Source organism: Halichoeres trimaculatus, unplaced genomic scaffold (genome assembly GCF_033239565.1).
Source record: "Halichoeres trimaculatus isolate MK-OKI-2021-1 unplaced genomic scaffold, fHalTri1.1 fHalTri1_scaffold_4, whole genome shotgun sequence".
In the NCBI taxonomy this organism is placed as follows: domain Eukaryota; kingdom Metazoa; phylum Chordata; class Actinopteri; order Labriformes; family Labridae; genus Halichoeres; species Halichoeres trimaculatus.
The window spans coordinates 34,877,026-34,889,332 of NW_027437182.1; the positions used below are offsets into that span (position 1 = coordinate 34,877,026).

Genomic DNA, 12,307 nt, shown 5'->3' on the forward strand with positions numbered 1-12,307 from the left:
AACACAACATGTGATTATCACCAGTGGATGTACAGGAGGTCTCCACTCACAAAACGATGCTTTAGTAACTCTGAAATCATGGATCTAATATCTGCCTCTCCCCAGTTCCTCATTATTTCTTGTTAAATGTTTTTTTCTCTCGGATAAATGTGAATGCTTTTTTTAAAAACATATTCATTTTTTTTTTGTTTTGCTGTTGTTTTTGGAATATGAAAATAAATAAATAAATAAATAAATAAATAAATAAATAAATAAATAAATAAATAAATAAATAAATCTTTCAAAGTGAAAGGTCAGCTCTGATGATGATTCGTTCTCCCTCTATGGGCTGAGGTTTGTGCTGCTTGAAGCTGAGCTTGAAAAGCATGACCTGAAATTAAATTTAATGTTGTGAAACTGAATTTATACACTTTGAAATTAATGAACCTACTTAAAATATCAACTATCTATATTCCTTAATTCTTTCGAACAAATTTATCTTTCAAGAAAATACTATCATGGAAATGTTGATATGCTAGCTTGTTTTGCCTAGGTAATGAGTACAGCCACACAGTATATTTTTCTTTTCATTTCTGTTCTTTTTTTAAATTTATTTATTTATTTATTATTATTATTATTATTATTATTATTATTATTATTATTATTATTATTATTATTATTATTATTATTATTATTATGTTATTGTGCACTTAAAAAGAGTTCCTGTAAATCTGGGCTCCATTACTCTTCCATACCGACAAAGAAGACATATTGGTCAACCATGCTAAACTAAAACAGAACAAATTTGAATGTAATTTGTAACAACTGATTTTTATTTATTTATTTTAATTTTTTTAGGTTAAGGAATATAGAGTTTAATTTTCAATTAGGTTGAACAAAATATAAATGAATGAATGAATGAATGAATGAATGAATGAATAAATAGATAAATAAATAAATAAATAAATAAATAAATAAATAAATAAATAAATAAATAAATAAATAAATAAATAAATTCTGTAATAAATTAAAAATTTGTACGCTGTCAAAATTCAATATCATAATTCAAATATAGTTTCTTTGGGCACAAACCTCGGCCTCTACTCTTCTCTTAAAAGAAAGAAATAAAAAACCTGACTCTTTCTAATTTTACTCAAACTAAAATTATTTATATAAATAGAAGATGGAATTGATCTAGTGCACCTGATGACAAATAAGATCCAACACAATCAACGTCCAAAAGTCATTGTTGGTGGCTGGGGCTCAGTGGTAGAGTGGGTCATCTCTCAATCTGAAGGTTGTAGGTTTGACTTCAGTTCTTGAACAAGACACTTAGCCCCAAGTTTATCCTGCCTTTGGTCAGCATTGTGATCAACCAGTACTGATGGTTCCTTATAGGAGCAGTCTCTGCCATCAGTGTGTGAATGTGGTGTTGATAAATGAATGAGAAAGCAGTATAAAGTGCCCTGAGTGGTCAGACAGACTAAGAAGGGTGATATTTAAGTGCAGTCCTTTTAGTCCATTTCACTTCTAGCACGAGGTGTTTCTCTTTTTTTAAATTCATTGTAACCACAGTGTGACATTCATCAACTTTGCATATTCACTTTAATCACTGAAGTCAATGAAGGTTTGTTTTGTCTCCTTAATGGACTGGGAAAAAGGGAGGCTCTTTGATATGGGCATTTTTTAAACAGAAACATTATTGGCGGATTAATCCATGCTTTATTCCCCTTAAAAAATTATAATAATTTTGGGGTGCCAGTTTACCTAACTCTAGACTGCAGACCCCATGAAGTCAGCCCTCCATCTGGCAGCAAATTCAACTGTTTCCTGCTCTGCCTATTTTACACACCTCTCTAGGATAGGGCATAGAAAAAATAACTTTGAAGTAAGTTATAATAATACTTATCTTGACTAGAGGGATACAACAGCACCCTAAAACAAGGTCAAAATGTCTTCATCTATTAGCGTGAACGATAATTTGATGTCAGGTCTGGGCGGTCAATGAAGAGCTTAGAGAAAAGACAACTTAAAGGTGAATAAGCCACAATAATTGCTGAATCACTCTTTAATTGGTACCGTTTTTTATTAACACAAAAAAATGTCAAAAAAGAAACATCCTTCATAGCCAACAGATTTAAACCCCTGTTGAATGTGTAATTAAGCCAGAGCTAAGATTGATGATGTGATTTTACAGGCGTGCTGTTTGTCACAGAAAAACAACAAGGCTCTCCGGCTCATGAGTTTTCCACTCACAGCAATTAGAAATCCTGACAGTCAGCGCAAATGACGGAAATACTTCTCACTCTTAATTAAGCTTAAACACATGCTGATGGGGATGATGATGATGAAGGTCGGGCAGCAGAACGTCAGTGATCAGATCCAAAGCAGATAACAGTTCTTTCAACACCTACACCGACTACACCTACCTGCTTCCACTCTGACCAACTCTTCAACACAACAATGTGTTACCTCTGAAGACGAGCCAGGCGGCAATTATCTCTGTCACCTTAAAGGTGTTTGATACAGGCTCCATCTGGGGAGACTAGTGAGTCATCCTCAGTGGGAGAGTTTTACAGAGGGCATGGAAACCAGGAATATTGGTCAAACACTTCATCCTGTGTACTTTGACCATCTTTTGATGCCAGTTAGATTAGACGTCTCGGGTGCGTCTGAAACACAAACATAAATCTTCATTTTGTGTTGTAATTTTTTTCTTTTCATTACCGTTTCCCTGTAGTGACCTTTAGTTTTCATGTGCAGCATGCTGAGCTCTCCCTGATCAAACACTCAGCACCTCACAGAGAAAATAGGACTGTAAGCTTGTGCTCTTTTTATCTCACTCCGGTGTTTGATCTTTATCTCCTCCTGTCCTCTCTCCCCTTTTTTTCCCATTATAGCTCTCCTGTTGCTAATGTAAACGTCTGGATGTCTGGCTCTTTCGTACCTGTCTGCAACTTATATCTCACCCCTTTGTCTGGGGTGTGAGAGTGCCAGCGCACCGCTGTGTGGAGAACGAAGAGTGTGTTTGAGATACTGCCTGGCCTTCAGCATGTGTGTGTGCGTGTGCATACCGCTTTGTACATTTGCAAATACGTCATAGTCTCTCCCTAAAGGTGTCTCAGCTCTTGTCTTTTTTCTTTTATTCTGCCAGATAGAAAACCTGTCATGCCAGTGTTTGTGTGTGTGTGTGTGCAGGTAAATAGGATTTCCTCAGTGTCAGGAATCTGAAGGTGAGCTCATCCAGGTGGAACATTGACTCCTTAGCAGTGTGAAAAAAAAAAGATACGAAAATGCACACTTGGGATAACAAGCCTTCACAAACTGCATAACATATGCTCTCTGTCTTACACACACACACACACACACACACACACACACACACACACACACACACACACACACACACACACACACACACACACACACACACACATATATATAGAGTTCCTTCCGAAGATATGACCTGTCAGCTTCATAAAGGCGAGAAATCAATTTGGATTTATTTCAGTTCACTGGCGTTCTTGTCTGCACATGTTGTGCTTGTTTCTTTGTTTTTTTCTTCACTAGAAAATTCCGAACGTGTTTTATTTAGGGGTCAACGGTACAAGTAACCCACGGTTTGGTCTATGCCTCGGTTTGGTTAAGTTTGGTTTTGGTACATGTTTTGTGCTTGAATTAAAAAAAAAAAAAAAAAATCATAAATGAAAAAAAATAAAAATGTCCAAAAGCTATCTCTTTAGTTTGCTTGTCAGTGAAAACTGTACTTTGCAGTGAACACATTTTAGAAGCACTTGTGTAATGTATTATATACCACCTTTATTTCCAGTTAAAAGTTACTAAACAACACTTTCAAATATCTTCCCTGACAACTTGTTTACACAATAGTGAAGTTGCTAATTCACTGTTCCAGAAGTCGCTGGAAGTCATTAAATGATGTCATGGCCTAATTTGCATAACAATCCATTAGCGTGTAATTGTCATGGATGCTAGAGTAGAGAGGAGAGAGAAGAGAGACACAGTAGATATGTTTAGAACAAGGGGTAACATCCGGTTTAAGCCTATGTGGAAGTGCAAAAGTTAATGTTCATTGAGAATCTGCATGGGCCTGGCTGCAGAGAGACCAGAAACCACATACACACCCAGCCAAATAAACAGACTTTAATGGCATTCAAAAACATATTTACAGCCTGCTTTAAAAGAATGGCTTAGTTCTGAAATACCAAAGCCCCGCTTCCACCAAGCAGTTCAGTTCATCTTGGTATGGCACACATTTTGTGGCGTTTCCACAGACTAAACTCAGGACAGATCCCCAAATAACTGGGACCAGTCGTCCCACTTTTGGGACCCTTCTGTAGGAGTACCAAACTAGACGGCTCCAATCCCAGAAGGTGGAGCTACAACACTGCAGACTGTTGATTAGTCAATAGTTGTCACTTACTGTGCGGCAGCTCTGTATTTCTCCTGGCTGCACAAAGTCTTCACTGAAACAAAGTTTGATTGTTATTTGTAACAAAGAGCCACATGCCAATCACAAAGAAGACAGGTTGCAGAGTTCCTCCTATAGCTGCTCTTTGTTTACCGTATCGCTTTTTTCTTCTTTGTTGGATATATTAGTTGAGTACACTGTGTCACGCTGCTATGGCGTCACGCTACGATCTTACTGATGCAACTATCGGAATCGGGCCTACACGCCACATACCACAAGAGGGCACATTGGCTGTGGAACACAAACAGGACCAGGCTTAACTGATCCAACCCAAACTGTACTGATCCAAACTGGACTGCTTGGTGGAAACAGGGCTTAATCTACACGCACTGTAATGGGGTCAATTTTTTTTCTAACTCAGTAGTTCGAGCTCATCCAGTCAAAGGTGCAGCTCAAGTCACATGACTTAAAAGCAGCTTTTAGCTGTTAGAAAGGAAGCTCAACACTGACATCAAATCCAACATAGCCACGTCCGACAATTGGCTCCATTTTGATGTATCAGGAATAGACAGGTGATGTCCCAGAGACTTCATTCATAATTGGTTTGGAACTATACATTAACTTTCTGTGACTTCTTTTCTGTTCTTATTTTTTATTTTTATTATTATTTTTTTTCAAATTTGTTGTGACAATGTTTCAACCCTTACCCTTTATCCAAGCTTGTAACGGGCAAAGGTGACCCAAAAGAGACAAGCACATGTACAATTTATCTGCATGCAGTTGCCTGCTCTGGCTGCAGTTGGGAGAGGCTGCTGCAAGTGACTAAGACTTATCTGCCTTTGACTGGTTTGGATAGGGGAAGGACCAAGGGACAACATCCGGTTTGTAGAAAGTTGCAGTTCATTGATGCTCTGCTTGAGGCTGGCACTAGAAAGATGGAGACCACTTACCACGTGTCTGACGGGTACCTCTCAGCTCTCTCAAATCCTGCCTTTAAAGTCATCATTACCATTATGACGCTCAGGAACAGACAGGTGACATAATGGAGACTATGTCCATATTTTAGTCACATATTATTTCCAGTCTCTGGGAGGAACCCACAGCAGCACCCACTGCTCGTTAAAGAAGTGAGATCAATATATAATTTAACATCAGATTCTCCAGACACCAGAAAAGTGGCTAGATTTGTTGCGAGTCGCTTTTTTTTTTTTTTTTTTTGAAAAAAGTCACTAGAGGGGTCAGAAAAGTCATTGAATATAGAGACAAAAGCTGGGTTTCCATAACACTTTTTTTTGCAAAATAAAAGCAATATTTCTGAAGTTTCACCTTGCCGGTGTTTCCATTATGACTAGAATTGCGCACAACTTGAGTAAAGTAAAACATGATGTCTGTCCGGATGCTGCACTCATGATGATGCCAATTCTTGAACATTTGTGTTTTTATTCACTGTTTGGCTGTGGTCACGCTAACTCAAAAAGGCACAAAAAAAATGCATAATCATCATCATAATCTCCAGCACATATACTCTTACGCACACACACACACACACACACACCTCCGCCCCTCCCTCCTGCTGCTCTCTGAGACTGGCTCACAGCCGTCCTGATGGCTTCACAAGTGTTGGTCAAAAACACAAACAACCCTAACCCTGCATTGAACATATAAATAAGAGCAGAGCTGATAAAATATGAACGCTGTAGTCTGTTTGTGTGGCACTGGACACGTACGAGGAGGTGAGGGAGGAGCGTTGTTATGACAACGTGAGGAAATTGCGCTTTTGCGACAAAGTTCAGTATCGAAATGTCTGAAAAACCACCTCATGCAAGTGTAAAACTTTTTATTGAAATTTGACAGGTTTTTTCGAAAATGTGGTGTTTCCATTACCGTTTCTTTTTTTTTGCGATATTTAGGTTTTGCGCAATTGTAGATGTAATGGAAACACAGTGAAAGTTGCTGAGTTAGCAACACTTAGTTGTGTCTTTTCTGTTTCTGTGTGTGGGATGCACGTTGAACCTGGCTCCTGTTACAATGGGGGGCGCAACAGTGATTGGACATGACCTCAGAAGGAGGGCCTTTCACCTTCCTGGACACACACACACACACACACACACACACACACACACACACACACACACACACACACACACACACACACACACACACACACACACAAAAAAAAAAACTTTTTTCAGAAATGTGCAAGGCCCTATTATTTTCCCATTACCTTAATTAACTTCACTGCACATTCTAAAGAGCAAGCATACTTGGAAGCTAGAGCACATTCTTGGTTGTGAAACAGAGCAAATGTTGGTAAAAAGTAAAGTGTAAGATGCATAACTGTGGTATGAAGTTCCTTAAGTTATAAATAGTGCACTTTAAGTATGGTATTAAAGAAACAGACCAGGTTAATCGTACCGACATTTAAGGCAGCATAGTGTATCCAGCTGCTTTTCTGTCACTTCTTTTAAAATGTACCAGATTCTAACTTCCAGCGTGTGCACAGCCTGCAGACAGCAGTATGAAACACTGTGACGCACAGATTGAAATTATATCAGCTGCATGTCCCTCTGCAGCAGGAACACTAAGTGCATCTCCACATAAAAAGAGAAACTGTGCACAGTCAAGCCCGAGGCGCAGCAGCGTAACTTGATTATTTAAATCCCCAGACATGCCAAAGAGATCTGTCAGAATGTAATGTTAAATAAATTGTGTTTTGGTTAACATCAAAGAGAGGTAGGCCATCAATCTTTTCCCCCTTTTTTTTCCCGGCGTACAGTGATGCTGCTTGGCTTTGCTTGTAATCACTGCTGCACTGTTGATGCTTCACTATTAATATCTGTGGGCTACACTGTTGGATCCAAAGATACTTTTAGTTGAGGTCTGCAGTGTATTTGTCTGCCTATAGAGTTTTGTGTGTGTCTGAGTGAGCCTGGTGCCTCCATCTGCTCTTTTTGGCCCTGGCATGCCATGAAGGTAATTTAACGGAGCTAAATGAAGTGATGCGGGCATCGGACCAGGTAATCTCCTGGTCTGTTTCCCTTTAAAATAGACGCATAATGCCCAAAGTAGCATTAATGATGTCAGGGGATGGGTGTAGCTAAAGCTTGTTGTCCTCTAACCATCCCGCTGACATCTCCATTTGAATGCCTGTAAGCAGATACACTCTGTTTCAGTGTTACTGCATGGAACAAGTGTTACTCCAGGTTTATGTAAGCCAATCTTAGTGCTTCTTGCTCTCTGAATAATGCACTCTAAGTAGATGGAGCTACAACTTTGATTTTGGAACAGGTTATTTTTCACTAAAGCCTAAAGGCAGTAATGTAGCAAGAGTGCCTGTTTATTTACATCAACCACATCACTGACTTTACCTCTCTATGGATCCCATTTCACAGGAGTAAGATATGGCCCATGGATTTAGTACGGGGGCTTTGAGTTGGTAGAATAACCCGACACACTGATCTGTGTGTCATTATGGAGCTATTCTGAAGGGTATAGGTCTCTGACTTGCACCTCAGGACTGATCTGAACCTTTTTCTAATAAATCAAAAGAGGATTTTAAATTAACAGGGTGCTTCTGTTTTACCAGGTGCACCTTTTCTAGAGATTACGGTATTAGTTTAGCAGATGACGGCGCACCATGGGGAGGTGTCAGCAGATTCATGTTGGTGCAGTGACAATTTTGTGCCAAAAACAGCGCAGAAAGCCCGCTGAAAGCTCGCCAGCCTGGTCTATTCTCGGCGCAAAGCGGAGTGCACCCTCCGCAGCTGTAATTTGGTGACAGGCGCACATGTGCGCACATGTCAACAAATCCTCAGAGGCAGGTTTCCAGAGTGTCAGACACATTTTAGTGCAATAAACAATCACAGCAATCACTATTTAATGTAACCGTCTGAACCAGTATATACATTTGTATCTATATTAACTGTCCCGTCACATCTGATGTCAGATTAAAGCCGTTTGTCATAATGGAAAGTTAACCTGACGGCAGCTGGAAGTTGCACATGTTACAATTAAACAATAAACAGCCTTAACATCTGATACAGAGTATATATCTGGCTTCTCTCATTTAATTCAAATAAAAGAGGGAGAGAAAAGATGAAGAAAAAAGAGACAGAATAAATGTATGTCACTCAGGATTTACCCGTGATTTCTCTGTTTTAGTCTTTATTTTTAACGTGATCTAAAAAGATGGAGTACATTATTGTAAGGAGGATGAGGTGGAGACACTGGGAGAGTTTACAGTATATCTTCAAAGGTTCTGCTATTTGGCTATGACAAACCAGGAGTGCAGGTGGATCAAAAGTATTCTGAATGGATAAGCCAGCTGTGTAACTGTCTCTTCATTTTGTTCTCCTATTAATGACAAAGGAACAGATTAAATCTGTCCCGGGAGCTGGCCCACACAGTGACGCGCTTCGTGTCCTCCGATGCGCCCCGCTGTCCATTCTCCTGCTGCAGGGACAGCGGCTCTGACCGTCTCCACTACCAGCACTGTTTCCGCGGTGCTGGGGGTCACTCAGACCAATCAGATGCTGCGCCTCAGCCGCAGGGCCTCTAAAGGCGAGGAGAGGCGCTCATTTGTTTGGTGAAAACAGCGCTCTGGTCTGGCCTGGTCTACGAAATTAGAGCCCAATGTGTCAAAATCAGTTCGTATCTATCTTGACTACAATGATAAACAAACATAGCAGAGCCAAACCAGGAGTCAACAGGTTTGAGGTTTAACAGCCCAACGTGGATGAAGAGAGACTTATCCATGGAGTAGGAAGCGTGGGGACTCCTCAGTCTGTGACTCCAGCCGTCTGTCAGTCATGGAGCTTGTGGGACTGAACACACAGCCAGTGTGAGCTGACAAACACAGTCGAGACAGCGCAACAGAGTCACACTGCAGACATATCTGGTGTATTTCAGGCATTATAGAAAATTGAAAGAAATGCGACTAGTGAGTTAAGTTTAAATTTAACAACATTTAATCTATGCCTTATAATCCTTATAAGTTGAAGTCAAGTGGGAACATATACTCCATCTCAAAGAAGATTAATCACTGAACCCTAAAAATATGTTAACAAATGGAAACTAGACTAAAGGTAACACTCATACATATGGAGTGAATAAGTGTGATGACACATGAGGTAACAGTGCCTTGTCTCAGCCAGACATCACACAATGTATTCACAGATGGAAACAAAGCACAACTACACATCGCACAGACCTGTTGCCTGAAAAGCTGTGAGTCCTCTGACGTCAGCAGCACCTTTTGCTCCACCAATGAGGGACCTCACTCAGCAGCCATGGCAACAGATGTGGCTTTCAATTAGACAATGCTGCATTGTGTTTGCAGTATCAGTGCTGGCAACTTTGAGTACACAAACCTGTGGTTCATATAAAGAGACTTTGGTGTTCAGTTTCTGACATGGGTCTACTTCCTTGAGTGAAGGCCTGAGGAGTTTTACATCCATGGCCGTAGCCAGGTATGGGGTCAGCGAGGTCTGGACCTCACCAATTTTTTCCGTGTTTTTTTTTTTTTTTTGCCAAATATGTCCAACTGAATAAAACATAAACTCGTGAAAAACTTGAAACCTCTGTGAAACCTGCTTGTAACTTTCAAATTATAGTTAACATCCATGGGCTTTGTGTTCTGTTTGTGCCTGTGAGAGTGTGTTGCGGTGAACAGCCCTTTGATCAACTAATGCACGTGCCCGCAAATGCGCCCTGTGACGCGCTCAGCAGCGAGCCAAACCTCATTGAAAAACTATAGTATTTTTATTCTGATCAAAACTGATCAAATGAACTGATAAACTGATCAAAGCCAGTTAATCTACTTTTGTCCACCTGGCACATTTTTTTTTTTTTTTCTCTTTGAGAGCCTGGCTCACCAGCTGGCTGACCACACGTCACGATGATGTGACTACTTGAGGACCTTGAGTCACGTGACTTGTTTTCAGCTCATATTAATTTTCATATACCCATGTTGAAGTTTTTTCTAACCTTGCTAGTGACGACTTGTGCCTGCGAGGGTCATTCTCAGCCATGCAAAGACTTAAGACATGGCTTAGATCTACCATGTCCAACGTCAGACTGACAGGCCTGGGGATGATGGACCTCACCTATACCAAAATCCTGAATACGGCCCTGTTTACACATGTCTACGCCTTTGACCTTCTCACTCTGACTTTCTGCTTTGCAGTGGTGTACTCGACTCTGCTCTGCTCCTGTAAAAGTGAAAGTCAGCCACTAAAGACAAAAAAACCCCACTTGTTTAAGAGTCTTAAAGGAGCTCAAATTAAAAGTACTTAAGTATCAAAAGTAAAAGTACAAAGAAATAAAACAGAAATAGATGTTTCTCTCACAAGCCTTATAAAGATTAATTCTCTCTTTCCTGCCTCCTTCACCTCTTGCTCCCTCTATCCTTCCTTCTTTTCTTGCTCCCTTTTTTAGGTCTGATAGTGAGTTTTTGAACTCCAATATTTTGTTGTTTTTCAGCAAACACAGGAGGTAATTCATCCTGTAGGACGAAACTTCAATCCTGACAAAAATGAAAATGTTATTTTAGATATGGTGACAGATATCTGTCTTCTTCTGAAGCTAAGCTAGCAGGTGGTGGTGGTGGAGGAATATTCCCAGGCTGTGTGCAGTGGTGCAGTCTCCCTGAGATAAGTCTCAGCTTTATATGACAGCGCCAGTTATTCGCGCAGGAAAACACGGTTCTGAGAATCAATACATGATGAGAGGAATATAGTCACATTTTATTTTATAGCAAGAAGGAGAGTAAAAGTAACTTTTATTTTTCTTTTTAATGAAGTGATGTAAAAGTAAAAGTTGTAATAAATATTTCAAAACTCAAGTTAAGTATAGATCCTCCCAAAAGCTGCTTAAGTACTGTAGCAAAGTACATTTACTTTGTTTCTTTACACCGCTGCTGCTTTGTTACATAAAGGCCGATATGGTTTTGACATCTGCACCAACTGTGAGGCATTTATTACATAATCACATCCCAATACCCACTTTCATCCTGAACGCCTGTGGCTCATACCCTGAGTCTTATTGCTGCTGGCGCTATGCATCCAAGTCTGTGGCTCTCTCCCAGAACAATCCCCACTCAGGAGCGTGGAGTGTCTCTGGAGGGCACTCCTTGTTAAGAGCTGGGGATTGAATTAAACTGTATGAAAAATCTGTTCCTCTCCAACATACCCGCCAAACATCTGTCCACATGCATACTGATAGACACCTTGCTTGTTAGGCTGTTGAGTAATGTTGCCTACTGTCACGCGCTATAAATAGATGTTATGTTCCCCTTTAATTGATTGATGTGTGCGCAGATGGGGATGACAGAAACTGCCCTTCTGCTTCATTTTACTCTTCCAAAAATAAAGTGAAACCACACAGTGATAAATTATGGGATGTAATTACCTCTCTTACTGTGGATGCTGATTGTTGTGGGTTTTTTTCCTGTGTTGCAGGGAACCAACTTTAGCCTGGACTGTACGGACGGCGAGAACCGCTCTGCTCCTCTGTTCCTGAACATGGCGGCCTGCTCTACTCAGAAACCTGGAAACCTTCATCACTGACTGGCTCGCTGACCGTCTGAGAAGTGGGGCACAGAGATGGTTTCTCTAAGGTCTTCCTCTTCACTGCAGTGGTTGTTGAGAGGACCTTTTTGAGGAATATATTTCCATATTATAAGGAATATTTTCTCAGATTCGCCTTCACCAAGCTTGAGGGAACTGATGGCTTATTCATTTCCAGCAGATGGGTTGCACTGCCAGAATTTTAAAAAGGATCATTAGCATCCACACCCCCCGTTTGCTCCGGAGTTTCTGACTTTTGTCTCTGGGTGAATGTGATTTTTCTGCGATAGTGTGTTTGTGTTTGCATCTGCATGGCGTAAGTGAGAGAAAGAAA

General features: G+C 40.3%; 1 protein-coding gene across 5 annotated transcripts in view; it reads left to right on the forward strand.

Annotated features, from left to right (window-relative positions):
• nlgn1 (neuroligin 1) overlaps positions 1-12,307 on the forward strand; it is a 553,048-nt gene that overhangs the window by 56,418 nt on the left and 484,323 nt on the right. For all 5 annotated transcript variants that reach the window (XM_074667620.1, XM_074667621.1, XM_074667624.1 and 2 more), the window contains exon 2: positions 11,866-12,307. This exon is cut by the window's right edge and continues 598 nt beyond it. The gene's annotated coding sequence lies outside the window, so the exon portion shown is untranslated. The remainder of the gene's footprint in view (positions 1-11,865) is intronic.